The sequence below is a fragment of the Rhodamnia argentea genome, chromosome 9 (assembly GCF_020921035.1).
Source record: "Rhodamnia argentea isolate NSW1041297 chromosome 9, ASM2092103v1, whole genome shotgun sequence".
NCBI lineage: Eukaryota > Viridiplantae > Streptophyta > Magnoliopsida > Myrtales > Myrtaceae > Rhodamnia > Rhodamnia argentea.
In genome coordinates, this window is record NC_063158.1 from 20,829,103 (window position 1) to 20,851,656 (window position 22,554).

The following is a 22,554-nucleotide window of genomic DNA, read 5'->3' on the forward strand; positions in this document are numbered from 1 at the left end:
TCGGCTGAGTAAGAAAAAAAAGAAAGAAGAAAATAAATATAAATAAAAATTGATTAAGAAGTCTGACTTTTTTTGGTAATTTTCTTCAAGAGAATTAATTATTTGCCAAACAATGGAAAATATTTCTCAATTCATTTTCAGGTCCTTGAAAAACATCGAAAAATCTTATGTCATTTTCCAGAAAACATCATATTTTCTACGAAACAAATAACGCCTTAGATGTTGATTTCTTTCCTCAATGAAGCTTGGAAAGGTATTCTGCCATTGATTACCGGCATGACTTGGAGGGATCAACCCATCATGCTATTCGCATGACGTGGCCACATAACATGTACTCTAGTCGATTATTGGAGTTTTAAGAATCTAATTTTTTTATTTTCAATTTTGTTGGAAAAATATGATCGAATGAGACGAACAATAGAATCATACTTTAAGACGTGATAACATTGTCTTTAGGGATTTATTTGCCTCACAACGTTGCTAATGATTAAGAAGTCTGACTTTTTTTGGTAATTTTCTTCAAGAGAATTAATTATTTGCCAAACAATGGAAAATATTTCTCAATTCATTTTCAGGTCCTTGAAAAACATCGAAAAATCTTATGTCGTTTTCCAGAAAACATCATATTTTCTACGAAACAAATAACGCCTTAGATGTTGATTTCTTTCCTCAATGAAGCTTGGAAAGGTATTCTGCCATTAATTACCGGCATGACCTGGAGGGATCAACCCATCATGCTATTCGCATGACGTGGCCACATAACATGTACTCTAGTCGATTATTGGAGTTTTAAGAATCTAATTTTTTTATTTTCAATTTTGTTGGAAAAATATGATCGAATGAGACGAACAATAGAATCATACTTTAAGACATGATAACATTGTCTTTAGGGATTTATTTGCCTCACAACATTGCTAATGATTTGCAACAAATATCCTCGGGGATACAACAAAGTCTCAATGAGAATAGTAGATTAGCAATTTTGATATTTCTCCAGGATCTCTCAAGGGAAAAATTTGGAGAAAAGGCTGTGTTTATTTTAGAGAAATGAAAAATAGAAGTTCTAAAAATTGAAGTATTAAATTTGAACATAATTGCTCAGTATATAATAGTTGAAAAGAACAACTTTTCATGTCTCAAAAACTTGTCGTTCGAACACAATTGTTTGAGTTCAACAACTTTTCATGTCTCAAAAACTTGTCGTTCGAACACAATTGTTTGAGTTCAAAGAATAGATAATTTCAGACACATCTCTTCATGTCTAAGGAACAGTTACTTCGAACACAACTCTTCGTTGTGCGAAAAACAGTTAATTCGGACACAGCTTTTCGTTGTCCGAATAACAGTTCATTCGGACACAAGTCAATGTCCGAAAACTGTTTCATCTAAAAAATTGCAACTCTTGGACATAAATAATTAAAAGAAATTCGAAGAATAAATTTGATAAAATAGTTGCAACTCCTACGTGTACAGTTGCACTGTTTCGTAGGGAATCAAAAATTTATTTTAGTTATAATTTCGAAAAATAAAAAATAAATTAATTGGTGCCAATAATTACGGGCGAGCATGCTAAGTGCGCCTAATAATGGCACATCCGCACGTGGGTATGGTGGGGTCTAACCCACTTGCCTATTTCTCTTTATTTGAAAGACTATAATAGTTTTTTAATTAATAAAGAGATTTATTCCCCACCTTTTTTTTTTTTTGCGACCCGGGGAACCCCCACACGGCCGGCAACCGGGGGCTAAACCCTGGGGGCAACACGTGCTAGCCACCACACACATGCCACCGGTTAAGTCACCCTGCAACGCCCCTGGGATTCGAACACTCGACCTTTTGCGAGAGGAAGAGTGCACGAACCAGCGGCGCCACCCAGGTGGGTGGTTTTATTCCCTACCTTTCATCCTATCTGGGATACAAAAATAATACTATTTTGTTTTGTTTTTCCAAACAAACTTTCAACAGAATTTCTCTCCGTAGATCAGGTCAGAAGGTATGATTGCTACACAGGGAGGGAAGCCAACAATCAAGAGAGGATCTCTCTCCGTAGATCACGTCACAAGGTATCAGCTCATGAAATACTCGCCCGACTCATTAGTTGCATAGGAAACTTTCATGGCGTTTTCCAATTAAGTTGATGTACTTCTAAATTTATCTAATCAAATCCTTTTACTTTCATTGATCTCGTGAATATCGCTACAACATGACATCGGAGCTAAATTCCATTCACTTATTTTGTATCGCACATGACATTCTATATAGGAAATCACCGGAAATCACCCTATTTGTCATCACAAACAACATAATTTTAAACCATAGCTCACTTTCAACGAGGGACTACTTTGATAAAAACTAGATATTTCGTAGCCTCCTTTTGTGGACCTATCTTTTTGCACTATATTGTCGGTTTTTTTTTTTTTTACACACTACGTTGTCCGTTCTATTAACAGAACATCGTAAAAAAACATCTTTGTTGAACTTACAACGTCGACTGTCCAAATGCAATCATCAATAGACACATTAATAAATGATTGTGCTAAGCTAGGGATTAATCCAATGTGTGACGTGGGTGGCGTGAATGTTCTGATTGTCACACGCATGGAAACACGCCATGCATCAAAAGAAATAAGAAATTCTAGGGAAGAAGAGAATCTTCAAAGCAATATTATCATTACACAAGTTGAAACTACATCCATTGATTGAGAAAATTACCAAAAACGTATTAAACATATTCTATTTGTGCTAATTCAGTCCTAAACCCTTCAATTTGATCAATTTAGTTCTAAACCTTTTGACAATTTACTAATTGAGTCCTTATGGTCAATTTTGATCGAAAATCACCGTTGACACGTAAATTGTTGTGACCCATCGAGTTATTTATTGGATAGAAAATTAGGGATCGACCTCGACACCTAAATGGAATTATTAGTTAAATTACATATAGATATTAGGAGCATTTGCATTAATAGTTAATCAAGCCTATATAATTTGCATGTATATCGGACCGGCGGGTGGACTTTTAGTGAATGGCTATGTACTTAATTGATAAGCCGGATTGAACCAATAATAGCATTAAATTTTGGTCATATATGGCGGGAATTTCCATTATAAAAGCCAAGTTTGGATAATCGATTTATTAAATATTATACTTTGAAGATAATTCAGCTTATTTTACGAAAATTCAACTAGTGAAAATAGTCAGAAAATTGCCGAATGTTGGGTATAAGCCCTAGGTTTGCTCTTATAAATAGAAAGAACGGCACTCAGAGAGAACCAAAAAGCGAGGAAAGAGAGAAAGGAAGGAGGGAGAGGACGAGCTCGTCGTCGTTTCGCTTCAAGCTCAACGTCCTACGCCGCAATCTCGCCATTGCCAGGCTGTCCCGATCCATTGACCACCGTCTGCAGAGCACCTCAGTCTGTGACGCATTGGCAGCAACTCCAGCTCCCCCCGTGACGCATCCTTGCTCGCTACCAGCGTCTGCTGTCCACCTCCACCACTATGTGCTCGCCCCAGCCTCGATCAGCAGCTTAACGTCGCCCAATATTCACAGCCGCTGCTGCACCGAGACCAACTGCTTCGCGTACAAACGCGCGGCAACTATTCCGGCGAGTCAGTCCAGCGAACTCGACACCGCTAGCAGCCTCAGTCGATCCCGCGCGCCAACTGCACTCTTGCCCAATCCCACTGTCACGTTCGCCCGCATGGAGAACTGTCGGCTATGATCACTTGAAACGTCATCTATTCCATGTCGTCATTCTTGATTTTTTGGCAAATTATCTTTATTTTTTGTTTTGAATTTTGGTGAATATTGCTTTGTGGGTATGATTTATTTCACGTTTTTCTTTTTGTAATTTCACGCACTTATTTTGAAAATACAAAAATTATTGCGTTGCATATTAGAATAGATCAGTTTCTTAGTTAGAATTGCATGTTTAGAGAATATGTAGTAGGAAATTACCAATTTATAATAGGATTTAATCTAAATTTGAATTGAATAATTTCACACTTTAAACAGTTTTATGCCTAGAAGAAAATCCTAAAAAATAACATGTGCATATCATGTAGATTTAGTTGTATCATTTGTGTAACGTCATCTATTCCATGTCATCATTTTTGCCGCATCATCATTGCCATGTCACTTGCCATGTTATCACGCCACTTCATCGTTACCATGTCATCATGCTTGCCATGTCATTGTCATGTCATCATGTATGTCATATTACATGCCATGTCATAATTTTCATGTCATTTATTAATTGCATGTTTAGAGCCATTTACATTAGATTTTATGTCAAGTTCAATTGGTAGCATGTAGACATAATATAGGATTAAAATCGCGTTGCATGCATTACATATACTTTAGTTTTTATAAATAAAAAACCGAAAAGAATATATTAGAATTACATTGCATTCAAAAATCATGTATGACATGTACGACGTGCTGCATGGTGGGCCGGTCCGGTCCCACCATGGAACCGGGGACCAAACCGGTAGTCCCCAAATTTTCGGGATCGGGGACCGAATTGGGACCGGGACCGGTAGTCCGGTCCAGCCCCAGTGGGACCGCCACCACTAGTTACTTATAGAAATCTAACTCTTAGATCTAAACTAACAACTTCCAATCTCAACCATCCAACCTAATAAAACATGCACATGATCATCGCACAACCATCACATGAGTACTTATACTCCTAAAATAATGAGAAAAGACTAAATTAGGAAGAAAAACATTTAAGAAACTGAAACAGGATTATACTCTTGCATCATTCTCCTCGAATTGGAAAGAATTAAGCTCAAAGTGGGATTATACTTATACTTCACTGAATCAAAGTGCAAACAAAATAATGAGTTTGTATAATGTAGTCAAGGAAAAAAAATAGATTGAGTCAAGAAAAAACACAATCGATGACCGCATATCGACAAAGATGGGGAAGGCAAGAGGAGCGAATGGAAAGGCGAAGGCGAGAGAAGCAAGCACCGAGTAGAACCGCATTGCGAAGGCAAGACGCGAGCGTCGAACAAGAGGAGAGGAGAGGAGTGAGTGTCGCGCAGAAGATGGAAAAATTAGGTTAACTAGTTCTTCAAAAATTTCTGATGTTTTTCTGATTGTGTATGTATAAATATATATTCTTTTTTTTTTTGGTCCGGCCGGTCCCATCCACCATGGAACCTGGACACCGCACGCCCTGTCATCGATCCCATTTAATGGGATCGGACCTCCCCCCTCAAGGACCGGACCAACTAGGCCGGTTCGGTCCAATCCTTGTCCGATCTGGTCCAGTTTGCTCACCCTTAATGAAATGCATATTTTTTCTTAATTAACATTTCACAAATATTGAGAAATTAATTTGAATGAAGTTATGCCTCATTTTGTATTGAGGTTTGCCTTATTTCTAGCAATTTATTTATCGCTTTGATTTACTTAGTGTTACTTTGTTGGTTGCCACCCGAATGATCACTCTAACAGGTTAGTGGTTATGTTTAAAATTAATCCAAATTGCTTGCAAATTATTTTTGGAAATACAAATAAAATGTACCGAAAGGGTATTAGAATAATCTAGTATAATCAAATCCCCGAATCCATTGAATCTCTGATTTGTAAAAGTAAAGTATTTTCGTATACTTTACTTGTGTTACTAATCCACCCATAATAGGTTAGTGGCGACTCCTAAATACATTGAATGGCATGTTAAATTAAAACCGCTCCGAAAATTGCAGTTGGTATGCCTTGGAAGAGTTCAAGTTAAGTGTATACTTAGTAATCCGCAACCTTTTCCTTGGGTGGTCACCTCTAGGAAGGTCATGACAATCTCTGGCGTGAATGCGGGTCGTCCTACGTGGCACAGCCGGTGGTAAAGTGGACAATTTTTGTAATTTTTTGATTTCTTAAATTTTAAAATTTTTCTAATTTTTATTATCTTTGCTTTTTTGCACTTTGTGGCGACCCTCAAGTGCCTAACATTAATTGAACGAAAAAGATGGACTTAACGTGATGCGGTAAATTCTGCTGAGGATGCCACCATACCACTATAAAACCAAACAGAAAAGCTGATGGTGGTGAATAGGAAATCCAGAATTATGGGGGCGAGACAAAAGGATTTCATTAAAATATCGGATATAAGAAATCGACCCTCTATAATGCATATTCGGAATTTCTTTGAATTGGGTGCAGAGGGTCACCACTTGATGACTGTTAATTCTAGATGCCTCAACATTTTCTAGTGGGAAGTGAGAACAAAATTTGTTGTCCTATGTGATACACCGCCACGTCAGCGATTTCTGACGAAAATTAATCGGAAGGACTACATTGAATTTTCGCACAAAAGTTTAAGACTAAATTGATAAAATTAAAAAGTTTAGGACTGAATTGATATTCGCACAATAGGTTTAGGAATCACTGAACTATTTCCGTCACAATAAAGGGACCTAAAACCGTCATCGAATTTTACATATATTTCACTCTACATATTCTACTGGGTTAATCGCAATGCTTCGCGTGGGTTTTACATTTCAAAATTTGTTGGAATTTTTCACTTACTGAGAATCCTTCTGTATCATAGCAAATCCAACGCAAAGTATATTGTTTGCGGATATAGCTGTTGTAACAATAATAACCATACAAACTCTATATTGCGGTCTAATGAAATTTAATCCATCGTGGACTTTTCTTCCCCTTTAAGTTGAATTGGTCAATTTCTTTGAAGCAATCATCATTTCAAGTAGCATTTACTCGCACCTTGAATTACGTTACATTTGGCGTTGATTGGAATTTAAATAGTCACATATTAGTTCATTGGGAAATTAGAGATAAGCAGTTCCAGGTTCCATATAAATTCCACCTGGAACCTACCCTTCATAGTAGGTTCCTCCTTTTGGAACTTGGAACATGCCCTGCATATCCTGGAACCTTCCCTGTCACAGGTTCCAGGGTTGGTTCCAAGCTCCACCCGGGTTCTACATATATGTTTAGCTGAACGAGTGTCGTGAATCATCACATTTAATGACCACCACCTATTGCTATAATCCACTTATCATGACTCATATTTAGATTCACGAAAAATATGAAACATTAACAAAATAAAAGTCTCAATAATAATGATGTTCGGGATTACACACTCATCATCGGACACTATGTAATATCGCAGGATGACACGAAGATATATACCAAGAAAAACATAAAAACTTGCTCTAGATTCTAGGTTCAACCTATCTGAAACCTAGAACATGGAAGCTACCCGCCGAAACGGGTTCCTCAATTTTTGGAACCTAAAACCTACCTTTCATACCTTAGACCTGGAGCTAACTGGTTCCCATTGGTCCGGTTCTCCGGGTTATAGGTTCTACCCTAGAGCCATATTCACCCATAGGGAAAATGACACAAATGATCCATAAACTTTGGTCCAATATATAATATAGTTCATGAACTTTTAATTTGACTAATATAGTTCCTGAACTTTAGCCCAATATACAGTGTAGTCCTTGAACTTCTGGAACATGTTCAACTAAATCCTCAAACCATAAAAAAAAAAAAAAAATTCAATGTTGTCGCTGAACTTGAATTAATTGAATGACTACATTGAACATCTTTCCATAATTCAGAGACTAAGTCGAACATATTCCAAAAGTTCAAGGACCGTATTGATCAAATTGAAAATTAAGGGATAACATTGCACGTTGAGCTGAAGTTCATGGATCATATTAGTCAAATTAAAAATTCAGAGATCGCATCGCACATTGGGTCAAAGTTCGGGGATCATTTATATCATTATCCCTAGCTCATTATATATGGCAAGTAACCAAATGTGTATAGAATTGTCAATTTTAGAATCATAGATATTGTATACTTTGATATATTTTTTCATGATACGTGAGTCTATTCTGCTACAAATTGTATCGCAGGGACAAAGTGAATAGTTCTCTCTATAGTAGTGAAGAAATATATTTAATAGATTTTCTTTCTATCGATCACATAACATAACATATTCATGCATAGCAGCCGCATTACAAAACCCCTTTTGACGAAACAAAGTAGTGAAACAATCCATGTTTGCACACGCATTGTAGTTGAATCGAATCATGATTTGGTCGGCCTTTTTAGTGCGCTCGGCGTATAATGTCTTCGTCTATCCAAAACAATTACCTCAAGATAGATGGAGACACCCTCTTTCCAAGGCATATGACCTACCATTTTCATTCAATCGCTAATATCAACCGTCGGATCAAGTTATGCCACGCTTGCTTGTTAATTTTGTTTCTGATTCGGCGGCTAAATCATACCGTCGTTGGCAACGTAGAAATTCTCAATGAAAATGGGCGGGGCACCAGTTGTGTGGTTCGACTATTACGTAGAGATTGGGCATGGCGATCATGATCTTTTACACGTGTAGTTGTTAGTGATGTTTGAAATATTCATTCCACACTTAGAATTTCCCTTCAGCACTGATACGGAGAGTGAGATCATGCATTACGTCAGGCTTTTGGACTTGTAGTCTCCAGGGTTCAAAAGCGGGCCGAGCAACTTCTCTCTCGTCTCTCTCGTCAAACCTCGAGAAGAAGATGCTTTTCACGTACCTTGACCACATGCGTTTCGAAGAAAATTCTAGTTTGTCTTCCGAAATTGATGGTAAATGTGAATTCAAGTTACTTTTCAATTTCCTTGGCTATGCTTGAGCGAAATTATAATCTAAACTTATAGATTTGTTATTTATGATGCCGAGTCTAGACAAGAATCTAACTATATTTGGTGGCCCTTATTTTGGAAGGGCGGCTTTTATTTTACCAAACTGATTCTTAGTTCAGTGACGAGTTCTTAGAGAAGGATCAAAGAAAATGCCAAGCAAGGTATCAAAATCATATGAAATTCAAATCCAAAACTTTCAATGCACATGCATTGAATATAACGGGAAGGTTCCAAAGGGGGTAGAAGAAAAGAACACATCAACCCACAAACCCAAAACTTTCTATGCGCGTGCATTGAATATAACGCGTCTCTCTCATGCACTCTCCCTCCACTTCAATGAGCCGCCGTTAAAGTGCTGTGGAACTTCACCACCCGCAACATTGCGCGCCAGTTGTTTGACGAAATGCCTAGCTTAGAAAACAGTGACAACTATTCATGAAGTGACTGAATCAAGAGTCTCCGTGATATGCTTTTCTTCACATTCTTGTCTTTATGGCCGAAGAAATTTTTGGACTCCTGCGAAAGTTTCTCACGATTCATGGGAAAAACTGCTGCAACCAGGCCCCTCTGAGTGGTGGACGAAGACCGTCGCGTGACGACAGTCTTGTTCTCTCAAGGAAAAGTCGAACTGTCTTACGTCGCGTTGCACTTTTGGTCGTACATGATTAATGAAACTTCGGAGACATTGATGTTAGCCTCTCGTGGTTAGATGATTGACGCAAGTGTCCACCAAATGAGAATTTTAGAATAATTACCGGCATCCTAATATCTATGACGAAGGAATTATTGAGCCCCTGGCGATGTTGTCGGCACGAAATTCTGGGACAATTTGAGATGATGAAGTGTCGTGGATGGTCCATATCGATTGCCGGCGTCGCATTAGAATAAATTAGTTATCATATGATAAAAATTCTTACTTGTGTTTAATTTGAGACAGATTATGCCCGACATGCTTGGATAATTTGCCTAATTGTTACAATGCATATGATTTAATGATTTAGTAAAATAAAAAAATTCATCATTGGATTAGTGAAATGTCATAAGATAAATTATTTTGAGTTTGGACAAAAAATATTAGAAGGTGGAGGATCAAGGGCAGTTGATAGCAAATGGCACAATTCCAAAACATGAATGTCGTCATGCTGTTGCATTGGAGAATATGATTATGAATACGTTATAAGTGTGAATTTGGATTTAAATTATTTTTTGTCTTATGCTTATGTTTCGCGAAAAATGTACATTTGGAAAGATATTTTCGAAAATAAAAGGATAAACATCAACGTCCACGAAAAAGCGCGTGCAAAGTACTGTTTCTCCAAATCCTCCCTGTTCTCTTCCCCCCCCTGTACTGTTCACGGCTTCTGATTCACGAAGTTTTCCTCTCGATACCGTCGTTGGATCCGCTCGAAACTCACGGTTGCTGGTCGGCCCTCCAGGAGTGATCTTCTCACCGCTCGGATTCTCGAGTTGTGCCTCTTCCCGACTCGAATGGCGGATCCGGTGTGAGAAAAACCCATGGTTGTTCGTCCCCGACTCCAGTGAGAGAGCAAACGGCAGCCGGGTGCAGCTTTGGCCACGGCCAACCCCCATGAGCTCCTCATGTCGTCTCGGCATCCCAGTGAAGGTGATCCCGGATTCATGGTAGGTGCCCCCGCTTCGACCTCTCATGTTGCCTCCGCAAAGGGGAAAACCATTGTCGACCAAGGTGCCGCAGGCACCTCTAAAGCTAAGTCTCCGACCCCTCAAGCTCGCCGGAATAGAGGAATGAGTAGAAGTCGAAGCAAGGCTTCGTACAAACTTCGGCAGTCCCAAATTGCCTCTGTTCAACCGGCCCCCGATTCGGTTCAAGCGGGTACCGTAGAAGCAGCAAAGATACGGCGCTCTTGGGCGGCTGTAGCTAAAGCGGCGGAAAAAGGGTACGCTCTCACCTTCATTCCTCTTGTTGCTGTTGATGATGTTAAGGCGGTTGTGGAAATTTCGAAAGAAATTTTGGAGGCCACAGATCCGAAGTGGAATGAATGCTTGGTTGGTTACTTTGTGGGTAAGAAAATGCCTTTTAGGCTCACGGAAACGGTCGCCAAACATCCGTGGGGCGCAAATTTGGTGGAAGTTATGGCCAATGAAGACGGTTTTTACTTCTTTCGCATTCCCGATGCTAATTTTCGTAGGAAAATACTTGATATCGGTCCTATTTCCGTATCTCGGGTCCTTATGTTTCTGCAATAGTGGCATCCACAATTGGTACTCAAAAAGGATCATCATGATTCTATACCGGTGTGGATTAGACTAAAGAATATTCCCTATGCCCTCCGGTCTACCCCGGGTATAAGTGCTATTGCTAGCGGCATTGGAAAGCCCCTCCATGTAGGCTGGCAAACAGAAAATATGAAGATGATTTCATTTGCTAGAGTTTGTGTTGAGATTAATGTTAGGCAGCCACTTCGCAAATTGGTTGAGGCATTAATAGAGGGAACTTCCCATTCTATCAAGGTAGAGTATGAGTGGAAGCCCGCTAGCTGTGATAAGTGTGGTGTTTTTGGCCATCGGTGCCCCCCCACAGCTACGGAGCCTCTCGCTGCTCCCCCCATTAATCCCGCACCGGCCGATGACTCAAATGTTTGGCGTGTTGTTGGCGGGAAGTAGGGTAGTACATCTCCTCTTGATGCTACCGATATTGGGGAAGCTATTGTATAGGAAATTACTAACGAAGTGGTTCATAAGTCTCTCGGCCCTCTCGGATGTGCTGACCATCCCTCTCCTAATCCAGCGCCTATAAGGGGCTCTCGTGCTGCATCGGATGATTCCTCGGAATCAAATGAGGAGGAAGTCGAAGAAAGTACTATTGGTAGTGATGTTGAAGTAGATCCTCCACCTCCTCATAATACCATATTGCAATCTGCTGCCTCTCAAGGTGCAAAACCCAATACCAGCAAGCTAGTTATCATTGGCCCTTCCCCTCGGTTAGAGCAACAACAGGGCAATACCACCTCGGATAGCAGCCCGGGGTCTGGCGCGAAGAAAAAGTGGACCTCCAAGAAAAAGAGGCCAAATCGCCACAAAAAGTGGTAATGACTTACTCCTTCCCTATTTTTGTGATGTTTTTTGGTGTGTAGAATATTCAAGGACTTATGGCTCCTCTCAAACAAGCTGAGATTAGAAGTTTTGTTAAGACTAATAAACTTTGTTGCCTCGGTATCCTTGAGATAAAGGTACCCTTATCCCTTTTTTTCGATATCTCAACCGCCCTGCTCCCGGGTTGGAAGTGGATTGCAAATTATGATTTCTCTGATCGTGGTAGAATCTGGATTGGCTGGAATCCACTATTGACAAACTTTGTTATGTCCTCTACTTCGTCCCAAGCTATACATGGACACTTACATTTGCTATCCTCAAACAAAACCTGTTGGTTCTCGACTGTCTACGCAAAACACACGTTTGTGAATAGGCGTCATCTTCGGACTGATATTGTTCATCGTAGTGAGATGTTGGTGGACTGCCCTTGGATGATGGCTGGCGATTTCGGTGCAATCCGTGACCCGGTCGACAGAGTTGGGAGTTCCAATCTATGGCTCCCTTCGTATGATGACTTTGGTCAATGCATAATCGATGCTTGATTAGAGGATCTTCGATACACCGGCCAACGCTTTACTTGGTCTACTTCTTCCGGTGAGTCTCGCAAACAGAGGAAGATCGATAGAGTGCTCATTAACCCACGCTGGAGTCTCGAGTTCTCCTACTCGGATGCCTCCTTTTTGCTCCCAGGAGTCTCGGATCATAGCCCCATGATCATTCGTGTATTGGCCCCTTCGAATGCTAGGCGGCCTTTCAAGTTCTTCAACTTCTGGACCATGCATCAGTCCTTTTTGCCCCCGGTAAGTCATGTTTGGGATACTAACATTTATGGGACTCCTATGTTTCAGGTGTGCACTAAGCTTAAAATCCTTAAAGGGCGCCTTAAGCGGTTTAATAGACAACTTTTCTCGGATATTTCGGCTCGGACACGGAGGCCGGAGAATCTCTTGAGTTGGCTCAAGTTGCTCTACAATTAGACCCTTTTAATCAGGGGCTGGCTGATATTGAGAAGGATCGCCGTACTCTCTTCTCCACACTTCGGCTATAGGAAGAGTCCTTTTATAAACAAAAATATCGGGTCTTGTGGCTAAAAGAGGGAGACTTGAACACCAAGTATTTTCACCATTTTGTGAATAAAAGGCAACTCCGCAAATGATCGCTTTCTATTACGGATAGCTCGGGAACCGTTATAACCGAACCATCACGGGTGCATGCTCACATTGTCGCCTACTATGAGGAGCTGTTGTCCTCCTCAAGTTCTGCATCTCGGCCTTCTATCCAAGATATCAGGTCGGTGATTGAACACCCCTTGAGTCACGATCAGATTTCCTCTTTAGCTCGCCCTGTTTTCGCTAGTGAGATTCGTGCTACGCTATTTTCTCTAGCTACCGGTAAAGCCCCGAGACCAGACGAGTTTAACGTGGAATTCTTTAAGGCTGCGTGGGACATTATTAGTCGGTCGGTTGTCCTCGCAATCTAGGACTTCTTCAACACAGGTTGCCTACTTCGGGAAGTCAATGCCACCATTCTTTCGTTGGTTCCTAAAGTCCCAAATGCTAGTGCTATGATCGATTTCAGACCCATTACTTGTTGCAACACAATCTACAAATGTATCACCAAGATTATGGCTAATAGGATATGTGGGGTTCTTTCTTCTATTATTAGTTCGATGCAAAATGCTTTCGTCAAAGGCCGTCGTATCAATGACAACATCCTTTTGGCACGGGAGCTGTTTAGTGGCTTCCATCACGACCCTTACTTGCCAAAATGTGCTATTAAGATGGATTTCGGAAAAGCCTATGACACTGTCGATTGGGAATTCCTCCGACTAGTCTTGCACGCTTTTGGGTTCCCGGTTGGCTTTATCAACCTTATTATGACTTGTGTCACGACTCCTAAGTTCTCCATCTCCATCAACGGAGAGCTTCATGGATTTTTTGCTAGTGGTAGAGGATTGCGCCAAGGGGACCCAATGTCGGCTTACTTGTTCACACTTGTAATGGAGATCTTCACTGGAATTATCAACCTCCAAACTTGACAGCCCGACTTCAAGTTCTATTGGAGATGTAAAGCCACTCAGCTTTCCCACCTCTTCTTCGCAGATGATGTACCTATCTTCACTGAAGCTAATAGTAACTCGGTTGCTCTTATTAAAGCGGGATCGGATAGGTTTTTCGATTAGTCCGGACTTAGACCGAACATGAGTAAAAGTGAACTCTTCTGCTCGGGTGGCTCGCCCCAACTTCAGCACCACCTACTTTCTCTGCTGGGTTTTCGGGAAGGAGTTTTGCCCATCCGTTATCCGGGAGTTCCACTCATATCCAGCCGACTTAGCAAAGGAGATTGCATATTCTAAGGCAATTCCTCCGGAAAGGCCCGGAGTTAGGCACCGGAGGGGTGAAGGTGTCATGGGATAAAGCGTGTTTACCTAAAGAGGTGGGAGGCCTTGGCATCCGGAGGCTCTCGGATTGTAACAAAGCGACAATGCTTAAACATATATGGATCCTTTTCACGGATAAATAATCCATTTGGTGTAAGTGGATACACTCGAACTTCCTCAAGTATAAGAGCTTTGGGGTTACTACGAGACCGACTCTATGCTCTTGGTCTTGGAAAAGATCCTCGATCTTAGAAAGGATAGTGAGCATCTCTTCCGGTGGCAGGTTAGCGGTAGTAATATATCGTTCCGGTTTGATTCATGGCATACGAAGGGTCCTTTGTACAAATTGTTCTCTGACCTGGATATATATCGGTCCGGTATATCTCGAAAGGCCACGGTTCGGGATTTCCTAACTACAACTCACTTCCCCTTGAGGGTGAACACCGTCATGGGAGCTTGGTCCGACCCTATGCCGTCCATCACCCCCGAGAGCCAACGGGATACCCTAATCTGGCTCGGACATTCCTCCGGTGTCTTCTCCTCGGCTTCGGCTTGGGATCTTTTTCGGCACAAGGGACAAGTCGTTTAATGGCACTCGTTCATATGGGATCGTCATCTTACTCCGCGGTATTCCTTCATTCTATGGCTTATTACCCTTAACGGACTACCCACCCAGGTCATCCTCCTTGCCTATCATCGTATTGCGGAAGGTCTATGTGGTTTTTGTAATTATCGCCCTGACTCTATTGACCATTTATTTTTTGGTTGTAGTATTACAAATGTCCTTACTCTGTTTTGGTCGGCTAAGTGCAACATTGCTTGGCATAATGCTTCTTGGCAAGACAACCTTAGGTGGGTGATGAAGCACTTTCGGGGCCACCTTTTTTATCAATGCATTGCAAGATTCTCATTTGGCGCTCTTTGCCACGTGATTTGGACGGAACGGAATCACATCCTATTCCGCAACAAGCAACTTAATTTGACTACCATCAAGGAATGTCTTCGGAAGGTGGTCAAGGATAAGGCTACCACCTTCGGGGGTGTTGACAACATCCCCCGAAATCGAAGAATGCAGATTTCTTGGGGCATCTCCTCCGCGATTTTTGATTGATTTTTGGGAAGTTTTGTCCTTCCTGTTATCATTTTGGACCACTGTGCTTAGTCCGCTTTATCTTATACAGCTACTTGCATCACTCTTGTACGGGTTCTTGTATAGTCCCCACAGTTTGGTCTCGGTTGATGGCCTCTTTGTGGCTCGTCTAGTTAGACTTTTTCTACCCAAGCTGCCCTTACGCTTTTAGCGACACTCCAGTGGTGTGCGGCGGAGATTTGTTTTGTAATCTGCACTTTACTCAATATATATCTTACCTTTACCAACAAAAAAAAAAAACATCATCGTCCACGAAAATGTTTCGATATAAATTGTTGTTGATAATTAAACATTCTTCATTGGCTAATTATTTCAATGAAAAGCAAAGTTTAATTCCCTTGCCAAAAGAAATAAAAGAAAAAACAACTAGCTAAAGTTGTATTCGGGTCGGTCTTGCTCGGCCTTCTTTCATGATAGCATGGCCAATCTAGTTATATTTTATTCTTCCACTGCAAGGTAAAACTACATTTACATCTCCAAGTAAATACCTATAATTGGACTTTGCATACCATGCCTCAAAATCTAAAGATAGATAGGATCGAATGGGCAAATTATCCGATTAACTTTTCCGAGAACAATGATGCATCATTTTTTGAATAATGTAGAGCCATGCTCAGGGTACATCAATTGAAATAATCCTCCATAATTTTTTGAAGGTGACAAAATAATCGAAGACAACTAATATGTGTATATGATTGTGCAGAACGAGCAACCCATATACATAGGCTATATGCAATAACAAATTAAAAAGAGTGTTCCACCAGACATAGGGGTGCCTATGGCCCCGTTGGGATAGTAAATCCACATTGCCAGCCAGTGGCGTAGCCCTTTTACTGCTAATTGTGCCCATGCACAGATGTTAGAGTTTTTTCCAAGATCGTGGATGATACGACTATTGAAGGAAACTGCCATTATCCAACTTATGCTTACATTTTGGTATGTTTTGTATAGGCCGTTAATCAATCTGGTGATGCAAATGAGGTGCTGAATGAACATGTTGTGATGGCAAACTTCTCTTTTGCATCTAGTTTCTTAGAACAATTTGCAAGTTAGATTGTTTATGATGGTCATGCTTTTGTGCATGTATCAGCCTTAAAATTCTTGTGTAAACTATTCATTGGAGATCCAACTATTCCTTTCGCATCCTTCTTTAAACTGCATAAAAATATCGAAATGTCGGATCGTGCAAAGAAGGCGGTGTCAAAATATCAAGAAAATAAAAATCCTATTTCCATCGAAACGAATTAAGACCGATTGTTTAGATGTTACATTGAGTGTGGAACTATAAAAGATTGGATTATACATATCCACCAATTCTATGGTACGCAACTTTCAAGACTTGGCTCATCAAAGGTAAATCCTCAGCAACAAAATGAGTGATTCTCCATTCCAAATTCAGGAACTGCTGCTTAACTCCTGTTGAATGCAATCTCAAGCGGATTAGCAGACCCTAAGAATCAGTTCGGACTTTGCCTGGAAACAACAAAAAAAAGCAAGAGACACTCAAAACAGGTGTATTATAGGGGTAGAAAAAGGTGTAGTAATTAGCGGTTGAGTAACCTGGCATTCCATACCAATCAGAATTTGATGCGTGCATTGTTATAACTAGCGTTATCACCTAGAAGGATGAATAGGTGATACCAAAAAATTTTGGCAATCAATGCGGAAATTCAAAAGCATAAGCTCGGAGCTTCGTTTAGAAAATGATTACTAAACAAGATCTGATGTGTCTTCGGATGCGGGAACATGCACAATATTATTATCACAGAATAATAAAGAGTTTAAGGGATAGATAATTTGCACTGAGAATTTATAGTGGTTCGGCTTTTTTCAAGTCTACGTCCACTTCTTCACGTTGGCGGACAATCAACCGGATTCTACTAGTAAATAGCTCAAAGGTTACAATTCAATGATAGCTCTTGAGTCGAAAGACTTTCCGCCTAACACTCACATACTCAAATATTTTCCTATAAGTATTACAATATCTAGATCAAAGATATATAAAGAATGTGAAAATCTCTTGATCTTGGAATTTAGAATATGCCCTCTTGCATGGTCTTTCTCTTCGACCTTGAGGTGTCCTTTTATACTCCTCCACCTTTAATTACCCATTGCAAGTCTTCAAGAATCACTATCCAAACTTTCCCATTTGGAAGAGACTGTATCAAAAAGATCTCCTAGCCGTTGAGGTCAACAAAGGAAAGAGTCTCTCATTGGATCAAATACCCATACAATCGTGATCCTGGGTTTCCATCGATAGAGTTCTTCATTAGGTGAGTCATTCTCGTCTCCTTTAACCCACGTCCTTGATTGACTTTCGGGTTTGAGAATCTCCAAGAATGATCCAGCTTGGTTTGCTAGCCATTATGATGATGTAATATTCCAATTAAATAATCTCATTGAAGTCTCTTGATACTATGATCATTGCACATGAAATACTATATCAGAGCTTGAGCTTCATACAACGTCCGAGTCTTTTCTACCATATTCAATCCTGTGTGGCTTACACCTTTGGACAATTTGCAAAACAAGTATTTCATTACATTAACTCAGATATAGGAGAACATTGATTGGTTTGTCAAATTCAAAATCAATTAAAGGTTTTTCTCAACATGCGTGAGGCGGGCGAATGTGTTTTGAGTGATAATAAAGGGAAGTATTGATATATCAGAGTGTATGGGGGACGAAAGTCAAAGGATGAATGCTAATGCAAGATAGGTACGATCATCAACAAGGCATAAAGATGCACTACTAGCCAATGATAAAGATCGGGATTAGATAGAAGCTCACCACCACGGTCTAAAGGATAACCACCAATCGAGGCTAAAGGGCTTTTGGCTCACCACCAAAGAGTAATCCACTCTCCAAGAATAAAGAAACCGAGAGTTTAATAATTCAACTCATGATGCAAGGAATTCTCATTCATTTCAATGTTTTCCTTTACAATGGAGATTTCACCTCATAATATAGAGGGATAAGACAAAGCAAATAGGAAAAGTAAATGAATGACAATCAATCTCGTCCACCAGTCTTGTATAGCTAATAACAATCTTAAAAGATCTACTAATTGCAAAAGAAATAACTCAAATCAACCTCCCATTGATCTTTCTTTGATTTGATATCAAATTAACAACTAATTAGGCATCCGGCAAGAGTATATCCGGTGGAATCAGCAATCAATTTGCTAAATAATGAATCTGGTAAATCGCCATGAAATCTGCAATCAATCCGCTAAGCAATCTTATTTCTAAGGGAAATAATCGAAACGTTATAATCGACAATCCTAGTTGATAGTCTTCATAACGACATGGGGATCATTAGTGACATAATCGGATGCTCCGCATCAGAATTATATGTTGTTCAGATTCCAAGGATTATCTCATACTGCATGTGTAATCGAAACTTGCTTCCCATAGTCCCAGTTCTCTCCTTCCTTTCGCTTACTCTCAGTACAAAATCAGTGAAAACATGCTCATAGCGGGCATTTTCCCATAACCTGCATAAGCAATGAAAACACTCCGATAACTTTAGAAAGTTCTCGTTTGCTAATATTCAGTAGAGAGAAACACCGAACAACCTTTGCAAACTTGCCAATGATATAATAACTTAAGAGAACACTACCTTCAGCAAACAAAGCACAAGTTGTTAGACAATTGATTTTTGTGATGTGATGGTGGTTGTCAGAAAATGTATGCAAAGAGACACTCAAAACGGAAATGAAAAATTATACCTTGATTAACAAACTCTTGTAGAACCAGGGAAGGCTCGAGCTCTACAAGGGAGTATTGATCATAAGCAAGAAACGATTCATGGGACTTGGGGCTTCCATCACCGCTAGCGGTTTGTCAAGACACGACAGCTGGCACGTCATTTTCTAAAAAATGGAGAATTTCAACACATCGTATATTAAATGTACATGATAAATTGTCATTTTTATAATTATTTCAATCAAATTAATTTTATTCGAATCCACAAATAATAGATAATAAAAAAGATCTTAGAAATGAATTTACACTAAAAACATTAATTCGCCATTTGTTAATATCATTCATTATTCGGAATTGACAAATTCAACTACATTACACCCAAATAATTAATAAAAATTGAAGAGAGAAAGAAAAAAAAAAAGCAATCCACGTTCCACCATTAAATTTAACATTTAACAATAAGTTGAAAAAAAAAATCCACATTTCACCATAAAATATAACAAGAAGTCATTCATCTACATTATCCACTCCTTCCGAAAAAACAATGTTGACACCTAATATTGTCGGTCCCATTTGAATTTAAGTTACTTTTCCTTTCGAGGCTTAAAATAGGAAATAGTAATTTGCCCTTGTTCTTGTTTTGCTGCAAATTAGGAAAATAGAAATTAGATTTTTTAAACCAAGAATCAAAAATCGAAGAAAGGCCCACGGATCTGCCAGCTCGTGGGCCTCCCTTCTCTTTTCCTCTCAAGCCCATTTGGGCCTTCTTTCTTTCCCTGGCCCAACTCCCCCACATGTTCATTATTCCCTGCCTGCTCATATTCTTTCCCCCTTCCTCGAGCACGAGCAAAAAGGGACAGAAGGAGAGAGAAATGGAGGCGACGGGAGAAGATTCAGGGCGGAGATTTCTTCTGCAACGACAAGACCAGACCTATTGGGAAGCTTGCAAAGGAAACCGGGAGCAGATATTGGGGCATGAAAACAGGGGACAAACGGGAGGAAAGGTGGCTGCTTTCAAAGAGAAAAAGAGGAGCGGGGAGGGAGTGCTCGGGAGCGTCCTCGCCTTCAGCCGCCGACGTCCTTCTCACGGATTCCCTCTCCCGATTCTAAGTATTTCCCGTAAGTTTCGTTTAGCCATGTAGCTCGGATTGTCTCTTTCCCGAGGATCCCGGCTTGGACACATTGTGGGGTGGTCGGCTGTGATTCGACCTGCCTCGAGCTCGCCCGGCCGCCGCCGTTTTTGAGCCGGGCAGGGACTTAGCGTTTGAACGCACGCTCCGTAAACCTTTTTTCTTTTTTTGCCTTGCTTCTTGGTGTGGATATGAGCTCGGGTCTCGGGCCGATCAGCTCGCCGGGTGTTCGATGAAAAAGACTCGGTCGTAAACCCCTGAGTGTCGCGCCTGTTTTGTCAAGTTCGGAGTTGTATTAGCGGGCATGTCCTTGGTTGGTTTGCTGTCATTATGCATGTTTGTGTGAAAGTTTTACTCATCGACCAAGATCGCCATGGTCATTCCTTGAGATATCACAGCTTTGGTGAATAGTCGGAGTCAACGTCCGACCGCCAATTTGCCGGCGACGATGGCAATTCAGGTTCGGAAGACTGTTGGTGGTCGATGATATGAATTGTGCGATTCCTTGTAGGTCTTTGTTTTAGCTCTAGTTGCTTTTGAGTTCATCCAGTAAAAAAGATGGGCTTGTTCGGTCGGTGGAGTTCGGACAAGGTTTGGCGAGCATGTTTAGTATGGGCTTGATGTAGCTTTAATGGAAGTGTGGACTTATCATGGGTTTCTCTAATTTAGTCTTGGCAAGGTTAGAATGGGAAGAGAGGCTCGTATGAATGAAAAAAAAAAAGTTAAAAAAAATTGGAAAATTTTCAGAAAATTCCAAAGAAATGACAAAAAATTTAGAATAGATTTAAAAATAAATTTTGTTGCAAATTTTACCTAATTAGCATTTTTAGGCCCCTATTTGATTGATATCCACTCTAATTGATATGCACGCTGGTCTTGAACTTTTATACATCCGATCATATCGTAGGTTCGATATTTAGAATTGTAACCTATATTGATTAGTTTGCATGTTTACTTTTCAGTTAGTAGGTAGTTGGTTTAAATATTTGAGTGTTCATTTACGGCACTGCATTTTGATAAATTACTTGTTAATCGCTTTTGTTAGGGTAAGGATTGAGCTAGCACTATGAATAACCCACCAAGCCTTAGGATCTATATAATACCGATTTTGAGAGGGAAAAAATTTAAAATCCTCATTTCTGCCCTCCAGAACTACATCCTTCAAAATTCACTTTGCACTCATCCAAGTCGGGAAAGTATTTCCTAAAGCATTTGTCTTTCTTGGTTGATTTCCTTATCCTTGTATAGAGAAACTCGAGTAGGATTTTCATTAAGTCATTGATCACCATAGTACCTTATTTAATAAAATAAAATAAAATAAAATAAAAATCATAATAAGTAAGAGAAGCATTATGTTATCATGTTAAATAGAGACTAACTAATAAAGTAAGAATCTAGACAATTTTATAACTTACCTAGGATTCAAAGAATGTGCGAAGCAATGAAGTAGAGCGTTGTTCCTAATCCAAAAATTCACAAGAATTGTGTGAATCACCTAAAAAAATATAGGTTTCCCATCTAGCCTTTTCATTTCATGCACATATGTAGCTCTTTTTACTTTTTCAATCATTGAATCCTGCATGTTATAAACTAAGCGAAGACAAGGCTTGTCGGTGTGACAAATTTCAAATATGTCATAAATAGGAGCAGCAAATAAAATTATACAATCAATTAAATCCCACCAAAAATCATCAAACACCTTCTCCTTGACAAAGTTAACCATCCCTTGATTATCATCTCGATAGATATTTCATTTGTTACAAATAACCATGCTTTGAAGATCACTTTTTATTAACTTAAATCTCCTAAGCATCATAATCATCGAAGTAAAACGTGTATCCGCTACGGAAAGCAAGTTCAAGTTAACAAACTCATTGTATATTGTTAATCTCATGAATTTATAAATGTTTGATTTACACAACATCTTTAACAATCTCTGAAATCCAACTGCATTCCTCGTAAATTACTTGATTGGTCTTCACATTCTTTCTTGCACAAATATTCTTCAAAGTTAAATTAAGGGTGTGCACCACACAAGGCTTTTAAACAATAGATGAAAATTCTTATTCAATGAGTTGTCCCACATCGTTTTTATGCATTTCGTTTTCAACTTATTGAAAGAAGTAATCAATGAAATTGGGCATGAAAAATGTGCTCCAAGTAAGTGCAGATAATGTTTTAAATTGTAGAGGCGCCGGACAACTCATTAAGCCATAATTTTCATCCATTGTTTAGAAGCATTGTGTGGTACACACACTTAATCTGGTTTTGAAGGACATTTGTGTGCAAAGAATGTAGAGATCAATCAAGTAATTTATGAGGAATGTAATTGGATTTTAAAAATTGTTGGATGTGTCGTGCAAATCAAACATTTCATCATGAATCAGTGCATGAGATTAGTAATATACAATAAGTTTGTTAACTTAAGGTACCT